Source organism: Mus caroli, chromosome 8 (genome assembly GCF_900094665.2).
Source record: "Mus caroli chromosome 8, CAROLI_EIJ_v1.1, whole genome shotgun sequence".
NCBI classification, from domain to species: domain Eukaryota; kingdom Metazoa; phylum Chordata; class Mammalia; order Rodentia; family Muridae; genus Mus; species Mus caroli.
In genome coordinates, this window is record NC_034577.1 from 113,995,702 (window position 1) to 114,007,309 (window position 11,608).

The following is an 11,608-nucleotide window of genomic DNA, read 5'->3' on the forward strand; positions in this document are numbered from 1 at the left end:
AACAAGGCCACACCTCCTCTAACAAGGCCACACCTCCTCTAACAAGGCCACACCTCCTCTAACAAGGCCACACCTCCTAATAGTGCTATTCCCTAGGGACCACACATTCAAACACAAGTCTATGGGGTTCAAATGACCACACTGAATGCCCACCATGTCTCCTCTAGGACCCATAGGACAGCCTCCATAAATCTCTGGCCAACACGGACAGTAATCTCTAGTTTGGTCATAGAGAAAGCAGCCACAGGGACAGGTGTCTTAGAAGTTGATTTAGGCGTAGTGGTGATGACCTGCTGGTGAGCGGTCTCAGGACCCTGCCAAGCAGGTGAAGGAACAGCTGAGCCTACGTCTCTTAAACCTCAAGTCTCCATAGTGCAGTCTGCTGCCGATGGGGGGGGGGGGAGCAGGAGCGGGTGGAAAAAGAAAAGGTAGGGGATTAGGTCATCTAGCTTCCTGTCCTGGCCACCATCGGAGAACAGCAGCCATGGTCCTGCGCTACCCCGTGGCCGTGGGCCTCAACAAGGGCCACGAGGTGACGAGGAATGTCAGCAAGCCGAGACACAGCCTGTGCTGCAGGCGCCTCACCAAGCACACCAAGTTCGTACGCGAGGGACGAGATCCCGGAGGTGAGCAGCTTCGCACCCTATGTGCGGCGCACCGTGGAGTTGTTCAAAGTGTCCCAGGACAAGCATGCACTCAAGTTCATCAAGAAGAGGGCGGGCACGCACATCTGTGCCGAGCGAAAATGGGAGGAGCTGAGCAGCATGCTGGCAGCCACGAGGAAGGCGGTGGCCAAGGATTGATTTTTTTTAAAAAAAGGATTAGGTAATCTAAAATTTCATTGGTGGGTCCTGAGGGTCAGTGGCCTGCATTCCTGTCATGAATGTTTAACCATAGGATCAGATAGAGCTGCCCAGCACAGGTGGCCCATTCCGAGATAAGATATTTCCCCATGTTTGCGGTTATCCCCGGGCTGTTCTTTGAGAGGGGGTTTATGGTCTTGTTCTGGATTTTACGGTCTGTTCCTGGAGCTGGCACCTTATAGCCTTTTTTCGAAATCAGGCCTGGTCCTTAAATGGAGACAAATGGAGTTTATGCTGTCCTTCCAAAGAGGTTGAGGCAATTGGTGATGGGTGAAATTCCAGAGGAGAGCACAGAGACGGCCTAAACAAGGTGGAGAGAAGGTGGCTGACTGGAGAGGTAGCTGGGATGTGCAGCCAGGAGGCAGAATCAGCCACCCATGCATGAGTCTGAAAGGGGGATGGGGGTTGGAGGAGAGACAATGGCAGGAGTTTTATCCAATCTACATGGAGGTCTCCTGGAGACAGGGTTTCTCTGTGCAGCCATGGCTGTCCTAGAACTCATTCTGTAGACTAGAGCCTTGAACTCACAGAGATCCACCTGCCTCTGCCTCCCAAATTCTGGGATTAAAGGTAAGGGTCACCCCACCCCACCCCCCTGCCCTACATGGAGCTCCTGAGAGAGCGTGATACGGATGTTTTTAAGAGAGAGCAACTGGCTTATTGAACCTTACCTGGGGACGGGATGACAGGGAACAAGGAAATGCTATGCTATACTAAGGATTTAAGATTTAAGCTAAAGATTTGAGAGGTAAATTTGAGGCCTCTGTCTGATTGAAGGGAGGTGGGATCTCTGAAGCAGGATGACCTCCCTGGGAAGACTGGAGACTACCTGTGACCTCAGAGGTGGGGAAAGCCTCCACCCACTCTGAAAATGTGTGTACCGAAGCTAAAAGGCGTTTGAAATGTCCAATGGTGGGCACATGGGTGAAGGCCAGCCATGGGCCATCTCAGGGAGGAATCTCCCAGCTTAAAGAGCGGATAAAGGAAGACCCCTGTGCCTGGGGTGGGATTAGAAGTTTAACAAATTTTATAAGAAATAGCGATAGGTCCCTGCGGGTCGGCTGTAAATAGATTTTATTTTTTTTAAACATAACCATTTTTAAAAGAATTATTAATAAGATTTATTTATAAATAAGATTTGTTTATTTATTTTATGTATATGAGTATGTTGTCGCTGTCTTCAGACACACCAGATGATGCCATCGAATCCCATTACAGGTGGTTGTGAGCCACTATGTGGTTGCTGGGATTTGAACTCAGGACCTCTGGAAGAACAGCCAGTGCTCTTAACTGCTGAGCCATCTCTCCAGCCCGTAAATAGATTTTAAATGAGGTGGAGGATAGGTGCAGATAAGATAAATTTTGCCTAGCATCTGGGGATAATGATTAAAATCTGGGTTATAACATGAAACTTCCTTGTGGCCTGCGAGTAGGATCCTGACCTCTGGAAGCTTTGACTTCAGATACCTGGACAGCTTGGTTATCCCCTCGGAGACAATGGAACTGTCTGCTGGGTGCGCTTGACAGCGGGCGATTCTTACAGCCATGGCAGGCACAAGGCCTTTAGCATGGCCACATTTGGTTTGAATTGGTTATTGTCTTCCCTTTGTCCTTAAGTCCAAAATCCCTCCAGGTGGCTGTGTGTGACAGGAGAGTATGGAAGGTATTTTTAAAGTCTGTAGAAAGGTTTAGGGATTGTCCCTTTGCTAATCCAAAGGCCTGGGTAAGAACCATTAGTTCACCACGTTGGTTTGTGTTTCGGGCTGGAAGAGCTGGCACCTCAACCACCTTGCTGTTCAAAACAGTGGCATAGCCTGCCTTTCAGACTCCTGCGTGCCAGAAGGGGCTGCCCTCTGTGTACCAAGTGTGAGTATCCTGAAGTAGTACTCTCTTGTGTGTGTGTGTGGGGGGGGTATTTCTAGGGTCTTCATGCAGCAGTGAGATGAGGAATATCTGAGATTGATTGGAAAAGGAGATTTGAAATGTCGAGAGGTGGGCATGGCTGGAAGGCAAGTGTAATGTTCTCTCCCAGTGCTTCCTGAAGGGACAAACTCAGGCAGTGGTACTGTTTGGAGACCCTCAGATGTCAGGGGATAGGCCGGTGGTGTGGGAGAGGACAGTGATAGGCTACCTGGAGGCTAACTGTTTGGATTTGCATATAAGAAGTCTGGCTGTGGCCAGAGCACACAGGCAGGGTGTCCATCCTTGGATAGTATGGTCCAGTTGGTTCCCATAAGTATGCAACAGGAGCAAAGAAGGTACTAGTTGGCAACCCAGGACCCCGAGGGGATGTCCCTTCCTCTCTGTGACAGAGAGAAGAGACAAGTCAAATCTGAAAGGTGTAGGCTTGGGTCCTGGAGGAGGGCCTGCTGAAGCTTACACAAGGGTTTAGGAATGGGGCAAGCACGGGTATATGTAAGGGGTTAGGGCCACCTCATATAGGGAGTGAGCGTAGGAAGAGGGGAGGCAGGAGTGAGGAAGCAGTCATCCCCAGTGACTACAAGTGACTGAATGAAATGTTTTCTATCTAGGACAGTGGCCTTGTAGCTGGTGCAGATCAGTAACCTGAGGAGCAGTCAGCTGGACCTCAGAGGGTGAATTCTATATCCCTGGTCAGGCAGAAGGGTTAATAAAGTAGAGGTGTCAGCCTGGCTAATTTTCAGGGACAGACTACAAAAGAGAAATTCATCTGCATATTGTATAAGCTTGGGTTTAGGCAGAGACAAAGAGAGTAAATCAGAGGCCAGAGCCTGGCCAAGTAAATGTAGGCTGTCCCCAAACCCCTGGGGTAGGACTGGCCAAGTGAGTTGGGTAGGATGGTGGGTGTCCATGTCAGTCAAGTAAAGGCAAAGATATCTTGTGACTGGGGTTGAGAAGAACTGAAAAAAGGCAACCTAAGGTCTACAGGAAATGGGGGCCCCTACGGGGACTGTGGAGAGGAGAATAGAGGGTTCGTGTACTGCAGGGTGGAGAGGGACCACTGCAGAGTTGCCAGGTCAGAGATCCTGAGCCAAGCTGTCGGTGCTATTGAGCTTTTAACTGCGAGTGAGAGGGGGCTAAAGTGAGAAGACACGGGGCACAGGAGACCTTTTCTTAAGAGGTCGGAGACAGAGGCTGAAGTCCTCTGAGACTTTGGAGAGAGAACAGATATTGGGCCTGGGTGATGTAATCGGATGATGAGAGAGGGCTGACTGTTGTGGATTTGATTTATTGCTTGGACAGTGTTAATTGGGTTCACAAAAATTACACAGGAATTGCATGTCTGCATGAGGGTCCCTGCTTCCAGTTGGCTTTGATTGGTAAATAAAGTTGCCAGTGGCCAATGGCTGGGCAGGAAGACAGAGGCAGGATTTTAGGATTCCCAGGGAAGGACATGAGATGAGGAAGAAGGAGCCATGCCGGGGAAGGAGAAGGTCTAGAACAGAGAGACAGAGAGACAGCGAGACTGCCAGCATGTAAGAGTCAGAGATCACAGCCCAGAAGGGCTGCAGCCTCGGTCTGGGGAGGCCAGGATGGAATATAGATTTTAGTAATAATTCAGGAATATCAGAGGGGAGAGTGTGCTAGCAGCATGGAGGAGAGAAGTGGTCCAGCCATTGAGCAGTTTAAGGCATACTGAATAGAAGGTGCTGTGTTTGTGTCTTTCACTCCTGAATCCAGAACATCAAAGCAGGTAGCTGCTGCTGCTGCCGCTGCTGCCACCGCTGCCACCGCCACCGCCACCGCCACCGCCACCGCCACCAGGGAGATTAGAGCAGATTAATCAACTACAGCAACAACCGATGTTTGGCTACAAATGGGGTTTTAGGTGTCCCATACTCGGGGCCCCACTTGGGAGGCTGGTAAAGGGAAACGTATGTCTGATTATACGATTTGGAGGAGGAAGAGGGAGGCAGTGGCTGGCGAGTCTGGGGTCAGTGAGTGGGGGAGGGAAGTAAAATCAAGGCTCCCACTCTGGTAAGGTTTCTTCTCAGCACGGTGATGGGGCCGGTTGGTACCACTAGGAAAGTGTGCGTACGGGAAAACCCTTAAAGATACAGCTAAGTGGTGGGGGCTGTGAGGCTACCCTGACAGAAGAGGAACAAGAAAGAGATGGGGCCCCAGAATTCTGTCAGGACCGAGTAGGCGGCCCCAATGTCCAGGAGGAGATGTGTTGCCCTGATACTACGATGACCTACCTGACGCTCCCTGCCGGAGATGCAGCAGTTAGGCAAGAGGAGTCTCGACCCCCTCAGTCATACATGGCCAGACCTAGGAGGTTGGCAGGAGGACAGTTTGGGCTTGATGACCTCATGCTGTGAAGGGACGTGACCCCACTATGTCCCTTGATGTCACCTTGAATATGGCTGAAGTGGTTTATGAGGGCTTGGGCAAGCCTGGCAAGGCACAATGACCTTCCTGACTACATGTGGGATATGGAGTCGGAGGTCCTCGGGTCTTGAATGGCAGGGGAAGCCTGGACAGCTGCTATGGCTGGGGAGGCTGGGCGGTTGCTGTAGCCAGGGAGGCTAGGCGGTTGCTGAAACGCCTCAGCTAGCACCAGGTGTTTTGTTTGGGCCTTTCTCATCTCTCCCATAGTACACCTTAAAGACTAAAACTTCTGCCTGTGGAGACAGGGGTCCCTTCTGGAGGCGTCTAAGTCTGGCCTTAGTGTCGGGAAACTCTGTGGGAAGCAGGGCTGCTCTAAGGCAGGCAGGGAGAGACAGGCTAGGAAGCAAGTTACCTGGACTTCATCCTCTGCACCATCTCTAGCCTGGGTCCAGACTCACCTGCACTCCTCAGGGACAAGGTTGTTGGTGAGAATCACAGAAACACCGTGGAAAGTAAGGTTTTCTGTTTGAGACTGTTTGCTTAATGAGTAGGAGACACCTATCCTAACCAAGCCATCCACGGGCAACTGCCTGCAAAGGGAGAACCATGGCTGGGTTAGGCCAAGTAGGGAGAGGGAAAGAGGGTCCCATGGTGGAGCAGGGGGAGCAGCAGGAGGACCAAGGGCTGCTGGTGGGCGACACTGGGCACCAGGAGGGTTGATCTGGGAGGCCTGTTACTGAGGAGAGAGAAAGGGAGACCAAAGAGACCAGAGAGGGAGAGAAGGGACGGTGTGTTGAGGCTGATGGAGGTGTGTGTGTGTGGAGGGGGGGGGTTATTAGTATGATCAAAATGGTGGAGTCATCATCTTTGGACTGCATCACTGAGAAGAGTTTTTCCCCCATTAGTTGGCTTATACCATATCTTTTTTTTTGTTTGTTTGTTTTTTGTTTATTTCAGGATAGGATTTCTCTGTATAGCCCTGGCTGTCCTGGAACTCACTCTGTAGACCAGGCTGGCCTCGAACTCAGAAATCCGCCTGCCTCTGCCTCCCAAGTGCTGGGATTAAAGGCATGCGCCACCACAACCGGCATACCATACAGCCCGTGCCCCGTGTCTAAGCTACAGGCTGACCTACTCCTTGGCTTTCTCCTCCTCCTGCTAGGTTTGGCTCCCACTTTGCAACAAACTTACAGATCTATCAACAGTAACTTAAAAGAGAGACCAGACAAAACAAAACAGGGCTTGGAGCACAGAAAAGAGAAAGCTTGAATTTAGGGAACAGGGAATCTCTTTCCATTTCTCCAACTGCTCACAGTATTTATAAAAATTCAATATTGGGATCTAGGGTCCATTAGTCAGCCATTTGGATTGATAATCTAAGGGATATTGAGGTCAAATTTGATCGCAAAGGGGAGCATGTTTAGTACCCTTCAAGTCAGGTGCTAGGTCTAGGGGCTGGAGGTTTTCGTAGAGGCATCCCAAAGAAGTATGATAGGGTATAGATGACATCATTCCAATGGATAGGGGAGGGGTAAAAAATGTCACTGCAGCCTATAACTAAGGGCATCTCCAGGACTTGAGGAGGACCAGAAGAAGACACAAGCCATTCAATGAATCATAACCACATCTTAATGAAAATCAAGGACTTAGCTTATCAAAGCACAAGGAGGGACTCAGAGATTGGTACCAGGGCTTCCATGGGGACCAGAAGGTGGGGACAAAAACCAAGCTCTGGGGTATGGGGAGACTCAGTCATAGGAAAAGGTCTGGAACAGGCTTTTGAAAGCTGTGAGAGGGGTTTGCAAGATGGCTCAGTGGGTGAGAGCACTGACTGCTCTTCAGAAGGTCCTGAGTTCAAATCCCAGCAACCACATGGTGGCTCACAAATGAAGGCTCACAACCATCTGTTCAGCTACAGTGTACCCATATACATAAAATAAATAAGTAAATAGTTAAAAAAGAAAAGAAAGAAAACCATGGGAGTTTAGAGGAGCTATGGAATTTATGGAGGCCAGAAGGTAAGGAAAATCCAAAGAGAGGGCGGGAGAGGGGTTCAGTATCCCAGTTGGACTTAAGAAGGATGGGGGAGTGGGGCTCAGTTAAGATGGCCAGTTTGGAGTGCCTCCACCCAAAGAGGGAACTTACCAAATTACTGCTGGTGGGTGGGCTGCTAAACCATTGATGAGCTGAAAGATAAGCCTGCTGTGGGTGGATTGGATAAGAAGGATAGGGTCCTATTGCAGCTTAGACCCTGAGGGGGAGCGCAGACACCAGGAGAGCCTCCCCGAGTTGTAGTATCAAAATAAGTGTTACAACTCTGCTCCAGGGTTGGAAGATTTCCTCGCAGCAAGCCTTACAGCTCTGAAGGGAAAGGTAGCCTGGTAGTTGGGAGCCCAGGAATGCTACAAAGTCATACTGCACAACAAACACAAGTCACACTGCACAACTAACCTCACACCAGAGATTTATTGGGAAAAGCACAGGAGAATGGCTGCCTCTGTCAGGTGAGAAGCAGCTGATAACTAAGCAGTAGGCAGGCTGATAGAGGGTTTCTTGGGGACAGAGTCTTCCAGGCTGGAGGTTTCCCGGGCAGGGATTGGTGGGATTTCAAGTCCTGAGCTCGGGGTGAGCTCAGGGATTGGTGGGATTTTTGAACTCAGAGATTGATGGGATTTCAAGCTTTTGAGCTTTTTACCCTATAATCTGGTTTCAAACCCATAAAAATCCACCTGCCTCTGCCACCTTAGTGCTGGGATTAAAAGCTAGTATCACCTTAGCCTTGAAATTCTTTAACTAAAGATAATCCCCCAGGTTGGTCCCTGCCCACCCTCAGTTACTCTCTCACAGACAAACCGGGCTGCCCCTGACTGCTTCCTTTCCTTTGAATGGATGCATCTCTTTTTTTTTTTTTTTTGGTTTTTCGAGGCAGGGTTTCTCTGTGTAGCCCTGGCTGTCCTGGCACTCACTTTGTAGACCAGGCTGGCCTCGAACTCAGAAATCCGCCTGCCTCTGCCTCCCGAGTGCTGGGATTAAAGGCGTGCGCCACCACGCCCGGCTATGGATGCATCTCTTAACAGTGAGCAGCAGGGGGCTGGAGAGATGGCTCAGCTGTTAAAAAGCACCAACTGCTCTTCCAGAGGTCCTAAGTTCAATTTCCAGCAACCACATGGTGGCTCACAACCATCTGTAATGAGATCTGACGCCCTCTTCTGGTGCGCATGAAGATAGAGACCATGTACTCATATACATTAAATAAATAAATTTTTAACCAGCACTCGGGAGGCAGAGGCAGGCAGAGTTCTGAGTTCAAGGCCAGCCCGGTCTACAGAGTGAGTTCTAGGACAGCCAGGGCTATACAGAGAAACCCTGTCTCGAAAAACAATAAATAAATAAATAAATAAATAAATAAATAAATAAATAAAATTTTAAACAAACAAAAACAGTGAGCAGAGACCTCTGGCCACAAGGCCTTTGGGGTAGACTGAAGCCAGAAAAGAGGGTTAACCTGGGGAGCCTGAGAGAGCTAGACTCTTATCAGGGCTTGGAATGCAAGGGGCCTATGGGTGCCAGTGAGTATCTTCAGTCCGGGAAGATCTGAGAAGGTGAGGGCTCAGCAGCATAGGTGCAGGACCCAGGGTTCCCCTGCCTGTTTCTGTCCCCCAACACCTGGGACCATGAAGGGTGGGACATTGCTGGGACTGTCTGGAGCTACCCAGTGTGGGGGTCACAGTGGGTCACAGCTAGAGATTTGTGGTCTTAAAGGAGAGTCGGTGATAGCCTCACATCTGACAGTGAAGAGAACTCTTCCTCAGACGACTGTCCCCTCTGACACCGCCCTCAGGACCTTTGTCTAGGGAACCCAGCACACTCTTCCTACTCCTGTGTAGAAGAACCTGGCCTGGGGAAGACATGTTCCCCAGAGACTGGTCCCTGGCCCCGGGCCATAGAGACTCCTCCAAACAAGGGCTTGGCCTGAGTCCCAGTCTGAGGCAACAAGTTAAAGCAAGGCTGGGAAGCAGGGCCGAGTCTCCCTGAGTGTCTTCCCATGTTGGGGGGTGGGGTATGTTTTACTCCTGGACCTGAAACATGAGGCAGAGGCCCACAGGCATCCAGAGAACTTTGCCATCAGAGCCCCCAAGGGGCTGTCCTCCTGAAGGGGCCTCTTCCCCACCCTCTCATGTGTGGAAGAGATCAATATTAGGGCTGCTCCCACACACACAGTCTGACCACCCCCCAGGCATAGATGGTGCCAACCCTGCTCTGTTCTGTCACTGTGGTAAAACACCTGACAATGTAAAGGAAGGAAAAGTCGACCACCCCATCAAACAGCAGAGTGGTAGGTGCTGGTGACAGGCTAGTCCAGGGACCTACATGTGACCCCGGCTACTGTGCTGGCTCTGTCTGTGTCATTTGGATGTAAGCTAGAGTCCTCAGAGAGGAGGGAGCCTCAACTGAGAGAATGCCTCTAGAAGACTGGGCTGCAGCCAGGGCTGTAGTGATGGATGGGGGAGGATCCAGATGGGTGGGTTCACTCCTGAGCTGGTGTCCTAGGTTCTGTGAGAAAGAGCAAGCCAGTGAGCTGTACTCTTTCATGAACTTAGAATCAGCTCCGGCCTACAGGTTCCCGCCCTGTATGAGTTCCTTCCCTGACTTCCCTCAGTGCTGGGTTGTGTACCTGGAAGTATAACCTGATATAAACCCTTTTCCCCCTGCAAGTTGCTTTGGCCATGGAATTTCAGCACAGCAATAGCAATCTTAATAGTACAACTGCCCAGATTGTCTCTCCTTTTTCTCAGTCTAGAACCCCAGCTCATGGGACTGTGATGCCCACATCCAGGGTGGGTCTTCTCTATGCTGTCAAACCTTTATGGAAATACTTGACACATCCAGATGTGTGTTCTCATTGGTTTACAGACTGTTTCATCTGGTCTGCAGGATCTCGTGTGGGAATTCTCATTCTCTCTCCCTCTTTCCCCATCTCCCCCACATCCTTCCTCTCTCCTCCCTCTTCCTGTCCTTCTTCCAAGTCCAGAAGACAGCATATAGGGCCAGCCATATAGGGGCTGCACCCAGCAGGAGGCCAGAGGAGGAAGGAACAACCTTGCCTGAGATGGGGAGGGTGCTCCCTTGACCGCAGCCGTGGAGCTGGACATTGAGGGGTGAGTAGTTCTCTAAGTAACAGCGAAAGGAAAACATGCTCCAGGCAGGGCACCTCAAAGAGCATGGTGACCATGGAGGAAAGGGGTGGACAAAGAGCACTTGGAGATGAACTAACAGCTGTGCGTCAGAACGGCTGTTGGGGCAGAATGGGGAGAAGGGTGTTGTGGTGGACCAAGAGCCACCTGGACGGAGAAGGCTGATACAGATCTATTGGGGTTGGATCAGCATAGGGTCAGACGGGTATGAGCGCAGGCGAGTTGGAAAGCCTCTAGCTTATGGGTAGTTTAAAGCCACTGGACCAATGTGGGCCTGGGGGAGAGAGTGAGGAGGGGAACCCCAACCAGCCTGGAGTCCCTGGCCACTGGGCCACACACTGCCTGGGGAAGGGGCGGGGAACTCTGGCTAAACTGATGGGTTTCAGGAAACATATGGACACAAGCCTGGTACAGCCTTTCTAGTCAGGGACTGGGACCTCAGTCATATATGTAAATCAACCAAGACTCTACCAATCCACGTGGGGTCTGTCCAGGACAGTGGAGTGGAGCCAGCAGGGACCAGACACCCTCCCTTCCTGCCTGTCTTGAGCCTTGGATCCAGTAATGTCTCCTGCCTTCTTCAATGCAAGCCAGAAGGATCACGACCATGGCCGGCTGATGTCAGGGAGGGCCATCCAGAAGCTATCAGCGAAGAAGATATCCCACAAAATCATGGCGACTGCTACATGCATGTGGTGTGGCGGGAGATGCAGGGGGTAGGCAAAGGAGCTCTGGCCAAAGGCAGAGTGGCCCATGGGGTGAGACCTAGGCCTGAACCCCTTAAGAATAGGCCACATGCCAGTCGTTCTTGCCCTTCACTCAGCCTTCAGGAGTCTCTGATGTGTTCTGGAAGAGCACACCTGAACAGGCAATCCAAATGTGACCCCTAATCCTCCTGTTCCTTTCTCTGGGTTAGGGGCCACTTTGGGGTTTTTTGGTTTTGCTTTTTGTTCTTTGAGACAGTTTTTCTACATCATCTGGGCTGGCCTAGAACTCACTATGTAGAGCAATCTGGCCTCTAACTCATAGGGATCCTCCTGCCTCTGGCTCCCACGGATTAATATTAAAGGTATGGGCAGCCGGGCGTGGTGGCACACTGCCTTTAATCCCAACACTCGGGAGGCAGAGGCAGGTGGATTAGGCAGGCGGATTTCTGAGTTCGAGGCCAGCCTGGTCTACAAAGTGAGTTCCAGGACAGTCAGGGCTATACAGAGAAACCCTGTCTCGACCTCCCCCCCC

General features: G+C 50.9%; 1 pseudogene; it reads left to right on the forward strand.

Moving 5' to 3' along the window:
• Nucleotides 1–484: 484 nt before the first annotated feature.
• LOC110300919 lies at nt 485–803 on the forward strand (annotated as a pseudogene).
• The last annotated feature ends 10,805 nt before the right edge of the window (nt 804–11,608 follow it).